The sequence below is a fragment of the Ranitomeya imitator genome, chromosome 6, assembly GCF_032444005.1.
Source record: "Ranitomeya imitator isolate aRanImi1 chromosome 6, aRanImi1.pri, whole genome shotgun sequence".
Lineage (NCBI taxonomy): Eukaryota > Metazoa > Chordata > Amphibia > Anura > Dendrobatidae > Ranitomeya > Ranitomeya imitator.
In genome coordinates, this window is record NC_091287.1 from 110,664,939 (window position 1) to 110,679,622 (window position 14,684).

Sequence of the window (14,684 nt, forward strand, 5' to 3'; positions counted from 1 at the left end):
CTGCTCGGGGCTATGAACAGGACACTGATAGAGTAAATTAAGTTACTTGAAATGTTTTTCAAAAATAGGAAATAATTGTACAAATTTTATTTTAACAAATTACATAACATATAAAATCAATGCATATAAAAGGAATACAGACACAAAAAAACTGCAAACACAATGCATGTATCAAATGCAAAAATGGGTCAATGAGGCTGAGGTAAAGTTTTATCAATATGGGTGCCTCTAGTCATAGGCATTAATAAATTAACAATTTCCAATGAATTTGTATGTATCCAAAAGTAAATCACCTTAAGGACTCAATGTATAATTAATACGCCTCCTGTATAAATTCCTCACTCAATATATAATATAATATATAGCCAATTAGAATACATTTCAACAGAGTACATGTAGTATTTTTCAAAATCAATATATACACAATGTGCCAGCCATAGGAAATATTATTATTATTATTATTTATTTATATAGCACCATTAAGTCCATGGTGCTGTACATGAGAAAGGGGTTACATACAGGGTTATAGATATCTTTTACAGTAAACAGGTTTACAGTGACGGACTGGTACAGAGGGGAGAGGACCCTGTCCTTGCGGACTTACATTCTATGGGATAGTGGGGAAGAGACAGAAGGTAGGGGTGAGGCGCAGCTCTGGCGGTGGAGAGGCGGCGGCTCTGGCGGTGGCGAGGCAGCGGCTCTGGTGGTTGTGAGGCGGCGGCTCTGGCGATGGTGAGGCGGCGGCTTTGGCGGTGGTGAGGCGGCGTCTCTGGTGGTGGTGAGGCGGCGGCTCGGTTATGGTTGGCTGTAGGCTTTCCTGAAGAGATGGGTTTTCAGGTTCCGTCTGAAGGATCCGAGGGTGGTGGATAATCGGACGTGTTGAGGCATGGAATTCCAGAGGATGGGGGATATTCGGGAGAAATCTTGGTGGCGGTTGTGTGAGGAACGAATAAGTGTGGAGGAGAGTAGGAGGTCTTGGGAGGATCGAAGATTACGTGAGGGAAGATATTGGGAGATTAGTTCAGAGATATAGGGAGGGGACAGGTTGTGGATGGCTTTGTAGATCAGTGTTAGTAGTTTGAACTGGATTCGTTGGGGAATTGGGAGCCAGTGGAGGGATTTGCAGAGGGGAGAAGCAGGGGAGTAGCGAGGAGAGAGGTGGATTAGCCGGGCAGCAGAGTTGAGGACAGACTGCAGTGGTGCAAGAGAGTTAGCTGGGAGGCCATAGAGGAGAGTGTTGCAGTAATCGAGGCGGGAGATGATGAGAGCATGCACAAGAGTTTTGGTAGATTGTGGGCTAAGGAACGGATTCTGGCAATATTTTTGAGTTGAAGGTGACAGGAGGTGGCAAGAGCTTGGACGTGAGGTTTGAAGGACAGGGCAGAGTCGAGAGTTACCCCAAGGAAGCAGATTATATATAGAAATATATATGAGAATGAATAAATACTTATACAACAGTGTGCTTATTATGTACCATTGAATCAACCCAAAATCTCCTGCAAAAAGTGTATACTATACTTAATTAAATGTCCAAGTGAATAAAGGTATGTACACAAAGATCGATCCAGGATTAAAGTGCCAAGTGCTTAATTAGGTATACAAGTGAACAGATATTAGTTTTATGGCATACTATGCACCAGTGTGCTTACTGTGTGCCATTAAATCAACCCAGAGACTCCTAAAAGGGAGGTGTATACTATTTCAAATAAAGATATTAACTGCAATGAATGAAGGTAAGTACATAGAAATCCAAAGTTAAAGTGCCAAGTGCTTAATTAGGTACACAGATGGAAAGATTCAGCTGTATGGCATACTAGCACATACTGCAGTTAATATCTTTATTTGAAATAGTATACACCTCCCTTTAAGGAGACTCTGGGTTGATTTAATGGTATACCCTAGATACACCTCTGCCGGTATGCCACTGTGAGCGGTGATTACCGAGTCCGGTGGAGGGATGTCTGTGCACAGGCAGTGAGGCAGAGACTGAGGGTGTGCACAGCGAGAGAATGGAGACCTGGAGACTGCCCGTCCAAGTGTACGCCGCAGCCTGGAGCCCTCATTATCATAGGAATATGGCAGTTAATAAAGTGTTTTCCTAAAGCTTTATAGTGTAGTTTTAGATCAGAGAGGGATGGTTAGGGATGAGCTAGCAAAGTGCAGGGACAGGTAGTGATGGCTACTTGCGGACATGTGCGGCACTTGTGGTTTTGCACTTGTGGTGATACAAAAAACACTGCTAGCAGTGTTTTTTTTCCATTGCTGCAAGTACCGCATTTGCCAAATCGTGGCAAAACCGCAAGTGCCGCACATGTCCGCAAGTCCCATAGGGAATGAATGAGGCCGAACGCAGTGTTGCCGTAAGTGATCCATTACACGGCAGATGTGGAAAAACTGCCGGATCTGCTGCAAAAGGCTACTTTCACATCAGTGATTTATGGCAAAGTCACTGTCGATAGTGTCATACTCACCAAAGGGGGAGGCAGCACTAAAAGTGCCTAGGGCAGCAGAAACTCTAAATATGGCCCTGCTGATAGGACTTGATTTGGAAAGGCACACACCTGTCTATATAAGACCTCACAGCTCAGAGTGCATGTCACACAAAAAAAATACTTAGCTGACTCCACTTAGTAGCAGATATATTCAGATCCTGGAGTCTGATCCAGCCTTTAGTCTGATCCATGTGTCTTTCAAATTCCATCTTTCAAATTACATATTTCTAAGTACAATACTTTGAATTAAACTGAATTCTAGAATGCATTTGGCCACTCATCACTCCTACAGTTTTATCATCATCATCATCATCATCGTCACCATCTATACCATCTAATCAAGCTGTTTTTCTTTTCCCACAGGTATGCACTGAATGTTCCTGCTTTCCCCGTCTCCTGAATGTCTATGTGAACTGCATTTAGTTTTCTCTGGTATCCAGTCCACTGAACCTGCTTTCCCCAGCTCCTGAATGTCTATGTGAACTGCATTTAGTTTTCTCTGGTATGCACTGAATGTTCCTTGTTATGAACAGGTAATTCAGAACCACAATGGACATAGAAGTACAGAGCACACAAAGTGACCTGACAATTACCAAAAACAAAGGACGAGCTCTGAGACGTGGGAACTCTGCTGACCGCAATCCCTAATCCTAACACACCACACTAGAGGTAGCCGTGGATTGCGCCTAACGCTCCCTATGCAACTCGGCACAGCCTGAGAAACTAACTAGCCCTGAAGATAGAAAAATAAGCCTACCTTGCCTCAGAGAAATTCCCAAAAGGAAAAGGCAGCCCCCCACATATAATGACTGTGAGTAAGATGAAAATACAAACACAGAGATGAAATAGATTTAGCAAAGTGAGGCCCGACTTACTGAATAGACCGAGGATAAGAAAGATAGCTTTGCGATCAACACAAAAACCTACAAACAACCACGCAGAGGGGCAAAAAGACCCTCCGCACCGACTAACGGTACGGAGGTGCTCCCTCTGCGTCTCAGAGCTTCCAGCAAGCAAGAAAAACCAATATAGCAAGCTGGACAGAAAAAATAGCAAACAAAAAATAACACAAGCAAAACTTAGCTTATGCAGGATAGACAGGCCACAGGAACAATCCAGGAGGAAGCAAGACCAATACTAGAACATTGACTGGAGGCCAGGATCAAAGCACCAGGTGGAGTTAAATAGAGCAGCACCTAACGACTTAACCTCATCACCTGAGGAAGGAAACTCAGAAGCCGCAGTACCACTCTCGACCACAGGAGGGAGCTTGGCCACAGAATTCACAACAGTTCCTGCTTTCCCCGACTCCTGAATGTCTATGTGAACTGCATTTAGTTTTTTCTGATATGCACTGAATGTTCCTGCTTTCCCCGTCTCCTGAATGTCAATGTGAACTGCATTTAGTTTTCTCTGGTATGCACTGCTCACCCTTCCCTTTGGATCCATAATGTATTTCACTTCTCTGGTGTTTTCCATGCATAACTCTAAGTGGTCAGTCTACCCCCCCCCCCTTTTATGACCTTTTGTTTAACTCTGAACATGTGTCTGGCCACACACCCCCACATCCACTCACAGCTGAGTCCTCTTAGTAGCAGAAATATTCAGATCTAGGAGTTTGATCCAGACTTTAGCCTGATCCTTGTATCTTTCAAATTCCATCTTTCACATTACATATTTCTAATTACAATACTTTGAATTAGTCTGGAATTGACTAGAAGGTAACGGAATACAAAACCACTACAATGTTTCGGTTTCTTTTCTCTTTCACCCCCATACTACTTTCCTCCTGCAATCCCTACACCTAGTAAAGAACTACTCATTTCTCCCTCCATACTCCCCAGCCATCTCACCTTCTCCTCAGAACTGTTCCTCCACATACAATCCTTTTTCTCCAGACACACATGGCCACATCATGTCCTATCCTGCTCCAACCTTCTAACACTCTGTCTGCTACTCCTCATTGCTGGTGACGTATCTCCAAATCTTGGCCCTCCTCAACACATCCCCACACTTATTTCTAACCCCTTGCCGTGATCCTCTACACGTTTTCCCAACCATGATAACCTCATACCCATTCATCCAGCCCCCACTCCCCCGGTTTCCCCTACCTGGAGCGCTATGGAACACACGCTCTGTCTGCAACAAACTGCCATTTATCCATGACCTCTTCCTCACCAACAAACTCTCCTTCCTCAGCATCACTGAAACCTGGCTCACCTCTGACTCAGCCTCTCCAGCTGCACTTTCCTATGCCGGATTCCACCTCTCACACCCCTCACCCTAGTAACAAACGTGGTGGAGAAATTGGCTTGCTCCTGTCCGACACCTGCTCATTTACTCCAATCCCACTACCACCCTCCGCTACTCTTCCCTCGCTTGAGGTGCACTCCATCCACATCTATTCCCCCTCCAACCTCCTGCTGGCTGTCATCTACCGCCTCCCAGAACTAGCCATCGCCACCTTTCTCGACCACTTCAACACCTGGCTGCTTCATTTCCACTATGCTGACATTCCCACTTTCATCATGGGTGACTTAAGTATTCCCATTGATACTTCCACCTCAGTTGCCTCTACTTTTATCGCTCACTGCCTCCTTCGGCCTCACTCAATGGTCCTCTGCAGCCACTCACAAAAATGGCCACATGCTGGACCTCATCTTCACCCGCCCCTGCTCACTTACTAATATCACTAACTCACTCCTCCCCCTGTCTGACCACAACCTACAGACATTCTTACCTCTCCTCTCCTAGTGCACAATCTCCACTCCACAAACTCACTCACCCTCGCAGAAATCTCAAACACCTCAATTTACAATCACTCTCTGAGTCCCTTCTCCCTCTTACAGGCATAGCTTCCCTTCATAACACAGATGCTGCTGCCACTTTTTATAACACCACAATAATAGCAATACTCGGGTCAGCTGCCCCACTCATGCATAGTAAAACTCATAGAATCATCAAGCAGCCCTGGCTGACCAGCCTGACCAAAGAACTGAGACGGGCTTCCAGGGTTGTTGAGCAGAGATGGAAGCGATCCCACTCTGCTGACCACTTCATTGCACACAAGCAGTACCTCGCCAGCTTCAAGTCCATGCTCACTGCCGCAAAACAAACTTACTTCTCATCTCTCATATCCTCCCTGTCTCACAATCCTAAACAGCTCTTCAACACTTCCAATTTGTTACTCCATAACCTCCTCCCTCTGCTCTCATTTCTGCTAAAGACTTTGCCTCTTTCTTTAAACAAAAGATTGATACGATCAGAGAAAAGTTTGGCCCGCAGCGCCCAATGCACCTCTTAGCTGCTCAACCCTGTTCCTCCAAAACCAGCTTCTCCACCATGACAGAAGATCAGCTCTCCACCTTCCTGTCAAGATCACACCTCACCACTTGCATGCTTGACTCACTCCCATCCCATCTAATCCCTAACCTCGCCACGGTCTTCATCCCAACCATAACACACCTCTTCAACCTCTCGCTCACAACTGGTGTCTTCCTCTCATTCTTCAAGCATGCCTTGATGACACCCATCCTCAAAAAGCCCTCCCTTGACCCATCCTCTGTGTCTAGCTATCGCCCAATATCTCTTCTCCCTTAAGCCTCAAAACTACTGGAATAGCATGTCCATCTTGAACTGTCCTCCCACCTCTCCTCCGGCTTCCTCTTTGACAGGTTACAATCTGGCTTCCGACCCCCTCACTCAACTGAAACTGCCCTAACTTATGTCACCAATGACCTACTAACCACCAAGAGCAAGCGACCCTACTCTGTCCTCCTTCTCCTGGACCGGTCTTCTGCTTTTGACACTGTGCCTAGCAGCAGGGTCGGTAAACATTAAAACTTAACCTTTAATATGTATATAAAATAAACACATTACAAACAATGCATAATAGGACAAAAGTGCAAAATTGTAAAGTGCCAGTGCTCAAAAACAAACCGTGCTGAAGTAAAAACTGGTTCAATCTCACCCCAAGCAGGTTTTCCTTGATCCCAGTTTTATGGACTAACTTCCTCACAGGATTAAGGGATCTGTTACATTTAGGATCATGTAACATACTCAAGGGGACAGGACAAGGGAGAAAATGTGTGTCATAATTATAACTCCGTGTCGTGCCCCTGCATTGCTGCCGCGCTTACAAGGGCGGTAACTTAGTGTCAAACTGTCCTTAAATTACCCCTAGGGTCATGTATCCATAGCCACTCCAACGTGTTTCTCCCACCATTTGGGGGGTTCATCAGGGGATTCAAAGAAACCAAATAGCAATGCCTCACAAGGCTAACTACATTTAGTTCATGTAGCCTCAAAGAACTGAGAGATGTGTGTCAGCTATCCTGTCATGGGGAAAAAAGGTATCAACCACATGTGAAATCCATTATCCTTAAATAGTTCCTTGCATACCTTGGCGTCTGATGTCATCTCCGCTATTCCAGGGGTGGGGTCAATCCCTAGAGTCTCAGTGGATACTGGTTAATCACATATATCATAATTATAAGCATGTGGCGCTCCCGTACTGGAACACACACATCATTTCCGCCAAGAAGGACATGATTGCTTATCATGTCTGGAGCGCAAATGTTATTTCCGGTCAGTGGACCGCATCAAATCACCTGCGTCTATGAAGACGCGACTGTCTCTTTAGTCAGAAAAACTGGTGTCATTTCCGGCCATTTGACACTGTGGACTACTCCCTCCTGCTTCAGATTCTGTCATCTCTTGGAATCACAGACTTGGCCCTATCCTGGATCTCATCATATCTAACAGACCGAACATTCAGTGTCTCCCTCTCCTACACCACCTCCTCACCTCTCCCCTTGTCTGTCGGTGTTCCTCAAGGCTCAGTTCTAGGACCAATACTCTTCTCCATCTACACTTTCAGCCTGGGATAGCTCATAGAATCCCACGGTCTGCAGTATCATCTCTATGCTGATGACACGCAGATCTACCTATCTGGACCAGACTTCAACTTCTTACTCACCAAAATCCCACACTGTCTGTCTGCTATCTCGCTCTTCTTTACTGCTTGCTTTCTAAAACTGAACATGGACAAAAAAGAATTCTTCATCTTTCCCCCATCTCACTCTACCCCTCCACCAGACCTATCCATCAATGGCTGCTCACTTTCCTCAGTCCCGCATGCTCGGTGCCTCGGGTTGATCCTCGACTCTGCCCTCTCTTTCAAGCCACATATCCAAGCCCTTGCCTCCTCCTGCCATCTCAAACTCAAAAATATTTCCCAGATTCGCACATTCCTTGACCACGAAACCACAAAAACACTAGTACGCACCCTTATTATCTCCCGTTTTGACTACTGCAACCTCCTACTCTCTGGCCTCCCCTCAAGAACTCTGACACCACTCCAAACCATCCTACACTCTGCTGCCCAACTAATCTACCTGTCTCCTTGCTATTCCCCAGCCTCTCCCTTATGCCAAGCCCTTCACTTGCTTCCTATCGTCCAGAGACTCCAGTTCAAAACCCTTACTATGACATACAAAGCCATCCACAACCTGTCTCCTCCATACATCTGTGACATGGTCTCCCGATACTTACCTACACGCAACCTTCGATCCTCTCAAGATCGCCTTCTCTACTCCCCTCTCATATCTTCTTTCCACAACCGCATCTAAGACTTTTCCCGTGCTTCTCTCATACTCTGGAACTCTCTACCCCAACACATCAGACTCTCGCCTTCCATAGACGCCTTCAAAAAGAACCTGAAGACTCACCTCTTCTGACAAGCTTACAGCCTGCAGTGATCCTCAACCTACTGAACCGCCGCACAACCAGCTTTACCCTCTCTTTGAGTATCCTCCCATCCCCTGCAGACTGTGAGCCCTCGTGGGTAGGGTCCGCTCTCCTTCTATACCTGTTAGTGCCTTGTTTTTCGCTCATGTTTATGTATTTGTGTATATTTGCCCCCTTTTCACATGTAAAGCACCATGGAATTAATGGTGCTATAAAAATGTATAATAATAATAAAAATAATAAAAATAATGAGGACAAAGGAAGTGGCCAAGGAACTCAGAGACAGAATTGTGCAAAGGCACAGATCTGGCCAAGGTTACAAAAGAATTTCTGCAACACTCAAGGTTCCTAAGAGCACTGTGGCCTCCATAATCTTTAAATGGAAGAAGTTTGAGACCACCAGAAGTCTTCTAGACCTGGCCGTCCAGCCAAATTGATCAATCGTGGGATAAGAGCCTAAAGAGGTAAAGAAGAACCTGAGAGAGGTAAAGAAGAATCCCAAGATCACTGTGGCTGAGCTCCAGAGATACCCTAGGGAGATGGGAGAAAGTTTCACAAAGTCAACTATCACTAAAGCTCTCCACCAGTAGGAACTTTATGGCAGAGTGGCCAGCTGGAATCCTCTCCTCAGTGCAAGACATAGGAAAGCCTGCAAATAGTTTGCTACAAACACATGAAGGACTACCAGACTTTCAGAAATAAGATTCTCTGGTCTGATGAGACGAATATAGACCTTTTTGGTGATAATTCTAAGTGGCATGTGTGGAGAAAACCAGGCACTGTTCATCACCTGCCCAATACAATCCCAACAGTGAAACGTGGTGGCAGCATCATGCTATGGGGGTGTTTTTCAGCTGCAGGGACAGGGCGACTGGTTGCCATTGAAGGAAACATGAATGTGGCCAAGTACAGAGATATCCCGGATGAAAACCTCTTTCAGAGTGCTCTGGATCTCAGACTTGGCCGAAGGTTCACCTTCCAACAAGACAATGACCCTAAGCACACAGCTAAAATAATAAATGAGTGGCTTCAGAACAACTCTGTGACCATTCTTGACTGGCCCAGCCAGAGCTCTGACCTAAACCCATTTGAGCATCTCTGGAGAGACCTGAAAATGGCATCCACCAACGTTTACCATCCAACCTGACGGAACTGGAGAGGATCTGCAAGGAAGAATGGCAGAGGATCCCCAAATCCAGGTGTAAAAACTTGTTGCATCATTCTCAAGAAGACTCATGGCTGTACTAGCTCAAAAGGGTGCTTCTACTCAATACTGAGCAAAAGGTCTGAATACTTATGACCATGTGATAGTTCAGTTTTTCTTTTTTAATAAATTTGCAAAATTTACTACATTTCTGTTCTTTTTTCAGTCCAGATGGGGTGCAGTGTGTACATTAATGAGAAAAAAAAAGATATTTTTAGAATTTACCAAATGGCTGCAATGAAACAAAGAGTGAAAAATGTAATGGGGGTCTGAATACTTTCTGTACCCACTGAATATATAATTAGGGATAAGCGAGCACTAAAATGCTTGGATGCTCATTACTTGAACTGAGCAATTCCTAATGCTTGGGTGCTCTTTTCGATTAACGAGCATATAGGGAGCAAATGGGAAATCCAAGCATTTTTCCGGAAGACCCTACAAGGAGGGGGGCAGTGAAAATGTTGAAATGGATGGATGGAAAAAGAGCTAAATGGAAGGAGAACAGCATGGAGAAGACCCCTGGATGCATCTCTGACTACTAGATCACTGCTGAGAACAACGGTGTGACACTCTTACTCCACTTTAAGGGCAGACAATAAAACTATCAAAATTGACAAGAAATTGGAGTTTACATGAAAAGAAATATTAAGAAACTGCTTTCCTGTGTAATGATTTGTGTATAAGGCAACATTTAAAAATTATTTTTAAAAATTATATTTTTAGTAAACAAACATTGAATTTTTTACTAAAAAAATTTCAAGCAGGGTCATCCATACACCATTGAACGCACCAAGTGGAGTGCCTCATAAAAAAATTAACAAAGTTTAGTTACTGTACTCCTACACTCATAAAGGCTTTGCGCAAAGTGCAAAGCCAGGTAAAATTATAAAGAGGATCATACATACACCCTTGAAGGCAGCAACTGGAGGGCCTTATTCAAATATTGAACATTAAAAACTATTTATGTACTGCTATCATCTGGTGATGTGGAAAAGTGGGGGCTATTCGAGGCTTTGTTCATTTTTATCAGAGTTAGCCTGTCAGCATTCTCTGTTGACAGGGGAAAGCGCTTGTCTGTTCTGACCCCCTTCTCCGGTGGGACTAAAAACCTGCTTGGAAAAGACGCTAGCAGCAGGGCAGCACAACACCTCCAAAACATAAAAACACAAAAATTGAGCTTGGTTTGAGTTACTATACATGCAGCACATAAACACATGTACACTTTGGCCATGAAGCATAGAAAACCTCCAAGAAGCAAATTAAACATCAACCCTGCTGTACTTAATAAGTAAAAAGCAAAAGTGCAGCAGGGTTTCTATTCATTTTTCTTCTTGTAGATTTTGAATGCTTTATAGCCAGTGAACATGTGTTATGTGCTGCATATATACCAACTTAAACCAAGATCAATATTTGTGTTTTGCTTTGTATTTTTGCATTTTGTGTAAGCCGGGGTGTGACCTCCCTCTCTTGAGCTGGAAATTACATTTAACAGCTTCCCTAGGCTTGTGTCCATGGGTCGTGACCCAATCCTTTGTCTACCCTTTTTCACCCACTGAGGTCAACTCTGACACATGGTAAGGTTTTTGATATTAGACAGCATAGGGCCATCCCGATCAGGGTCACCTTGCCAATGGCGGGATGGCTTTTATGCTATTTTTGATCAAAACAGTGTTACTAAGAACCTTGTGTTATTTAAATGCACTTTTGCTTTTTACTTATTTAGTTACAGCAGGGTCTGTGTTTATTTTGTTCCCTCTAGGTTTTGTATGCTTTACCTCCAAGACATAGAGAGACAGCTCATGCCAGGTGTCCAGCTTTGAGACCCTAAAGTTGAAGGTTGCAGAGAACTTAAAGAGTACGCTGGTTTGGTCAGCCAGGCATTGCTTGACCATCTTTAAAAACTTTTCTCTCCTTCTCAAAAATACCCAGGTATCAGGCCCTGGACACTGTGATGGTGTCATGAAATTGGTCCATGCCTTTGACATTGTTCCCTTGCCTCTGCTGTGTGTCTCATTGGCCTTTTACTTGCTTGGGCAAGTAAACTTTCTCACTGCTGTTTGCGTTGTCTGGAACTGTTTCAACATATTTTCCACAATGGCCTTCTGGTATATCACCATTTTAGAAGACCTCAGGTAGAAGAGATGCAAAGTTCTCCTTGTAGCGTGGTTCTAGCAGGGTGAACAACCAGTACTCTTTTTTGGCCAAGATAGCTATAACACGAAGGTTACGGCAAAGACAGCGGTACATAAACTCTGCCATATGTGTCAAGCTCCACACAGCCAACACTTCCCTGTGTCCTCCATGTTGACAACTCTCCATGTCCTCCTACTGCTCATCAGCCCACCCACGTAGGAGAGATGGGACGAAAGTTGTGACAGTAGTAGCACCTGTCCCTCCTTCTAAGCCTTCACCTCCTTATTATTACTCAATCTGCACTGAGCAGATGAAATGAGGATGGGCTTTTGTGAATCTCCCTGTTTTATGTCTTCCTCCCTCTTCAGCTGGTCCACATGCATAGCTTCATAGTTAATTGTGAGCAGCGACTGATTAAGTTTGGACAGAAGCAGGATCTTTGTGCTGACTATGAATTCATCATAGCTCACCATCTTTGTGGAGTCCTCAGTCTTGGAGAATCACACAAATGTCAGACATCCATGCCCACTCTTTAGTTATTTTTGTAGGCTGACCAGTTTACCAACGACAAGTGGTAATGACAAGTGGTTTCTGCTGCTTACAAAGCCTTGCCAGCATGTGCAGTGTGGAGTTGTAGCATGTGGTGATGTCGCACACCAGTCGGTGAACTGTCACTTGCATGTACTGTTGCAACATTGCCAGGGTGGTGGCAGGTGTAGCCAACTTGCTGAAATGGGCATGGCGTAGCTTGACCAGAAGCTCTGTCAAATCTGGGTATTTTTTCAGAAACCACTAAACTACCAAGTTGAGCATGTGTGCAAAGCATGGTACGTGTGTGAGCTTGCCAAGCTTCACACCCACTACCAGGTTACACCTATTATCACACACAACCATGCCTGGTTAGAGGCTCCTCATCAAAAGCCACAGATCTGTCTGGTCTGGTATTCCTTTAAGTAACTGCCGCAATGTGCAGTTTGTCTCCTAGAAAAATAAGCTTCAGCAGAGCCTGTTGCCGCTTCAATGAGGCAGTGCTGCAGAGCTTCCAGTTTCTGGCTGATGTAGATAACATGCTCATAGTAAACATTGGAATTGGAGCATGAGGAGGAGCAGGAGGGAGTGCAGGAACTGTAGGAGGTGGAGGAAACCCTGATGGAAGTAGTGCCAGCAATCCTCAGCATCTGGAGCACATGTGCCGTGGAAGGATGGGACTTGGCCCTAGCCTCCTCAATGTTCGCCAAGTGTGCCTTCAGGAAAATGTAGCATCCCTTGCCACAAGCACATGTCCATGTGTCGGTCGCTAAGTGGACAATCCTAGTAAGTGCATTGGAAAGGGCATGGGTGATGCTCCTGGACATGTACTGGTACAATGTGGGGATGCCTGTTGTGAATTCTGTGGCTGAATTCACTCCTGTGGTCACAAGTGGTACTGCAGCTTCTGAGCGTCCTCCCTCAGGTGTTCTGGTGAGCTCGTTAACTGCTTCATTACTTAACTCCGCCTGATGCTGCTATCCTTGCTCCTTGTCAATGTTTCAGTGTTGGATCTGAGCTTCTCCTGATTGTTCCTGTGACCTGCTGCTCTGTATAGCTAAGTGCTTTTTGCTTTTTTGTTGCTTTTTTTCTGTCCAGCTTGTCTTTTGTTTTGCTGGAAGCTCTGAGACGCAAAGGGTGTACCGCCGTGCCGTTAGTTCGGCACGGTGGGGTTTTTTTGCCCCCTTTGCGTGGTTTTGCTTTAGGGTTTTTTGTAGACTGCAAAGTTCGCTTTACTGTCCTCGCTCTGTCTTAGAATATCGGGCCCCACTTTGCTGAATCTATTTCATCCCTACGTTTTGTCTTTTCATCTTACTCACAGTCATTATATGTTGGGGGCTGCCTTTTCCTTTGGGGAATTTCTCTGGGGCAAGTCAGGCCTATTTTTCTATCTTCAGGCTAGCTAGTTTCTTAGGCTGTGCCGAGTTGCCTAGGTAGTTGTTAGGCGCAATCCACAGCCGCTCTTAGTTTTGTTTAGGATAGGATCAGGTGTGCAGTCTACAGAGTTTCCACGTCTCAGAGATCGTTCTTGTATTTTTGGGTATTTGTCAGATCACTGTGTGCGCTCTGATCGCTAAGCACACTGTGTTTCTGGATTGCCTTCATAACACCTGTCATTAGCAAACATAACAGTACAAGGAGCCTAACTAATGATTCTCAATAGAGGGAAAGAAAAAGTTCTGACATCATTTTTTTTTTTTTTTCCGCTCTGTGTTCACTTTTTTTTTTTTTCCCTAGACATTTGGGTGATTCTGGACACAGGTGTGGACATGGATATTCAGGGTCTGTGCTCTTCAATGGATAATCTCGTTATAAATGTACAAAAAATTCAAGATACTATTGATCAGAAATCTATGTTAGAACCAAGAATTCCTATTCCTGATTTGTTTTTTGGAGATAGAACTAAGTTTCTAAGTTTCAAAAATAATTGTAAGCTATTTCTGGCCTTGAAACCTCATTCTTCTGGTAATCCTATTCAACAGGTTTTGATTATTATTTCTTTTTTGCGCGGCGACCCTCAAGACTGGGCATTTTCTCTTGCGCCAGGAGACCCTGCATTGAGTAGTGTCGATGCGTTTTTCCTGGCGCTCGGATTGCTGTACGATGGTTCTAATTCAGTGGATCAGGCTGAGAAAAATTTGCTGGCTTTGTGCCAGGGTCAGGATGATATAGAAGTATATTGTCAGAAATTTAGGAAATGGTCAGTACTCACTCAGTGGAATGAATCTGCGCTGGCAGCTTTGTTCAGAAAGGGTCTCTCTGAGGCTCTTAAGGATGTCATGGTGGGATTTCCTATGCCTGCTGGTTTGAATGAGTCTTTGTCTTTGGCCATTCAGATCGGTCGATGCTTGCGCGAGCGTAAATCTGTGCACCATTTGGCGGTACTGCCTGAGGTTAAACCTGAGCCTATGCAGTGCGATAGGACTATGACTAGAGTTGAACGGCAGGAATACAGACGTCTGAATGGTCTGTGTTTCTACTGTGGTGATTCCACTCATGCTATTTCTGATTGTCCTAAGCGCACTAAGCGGTCCGCTAGGTCTGCCGTCATTGGTACTGTACAGTCCAAATTCCTTCTG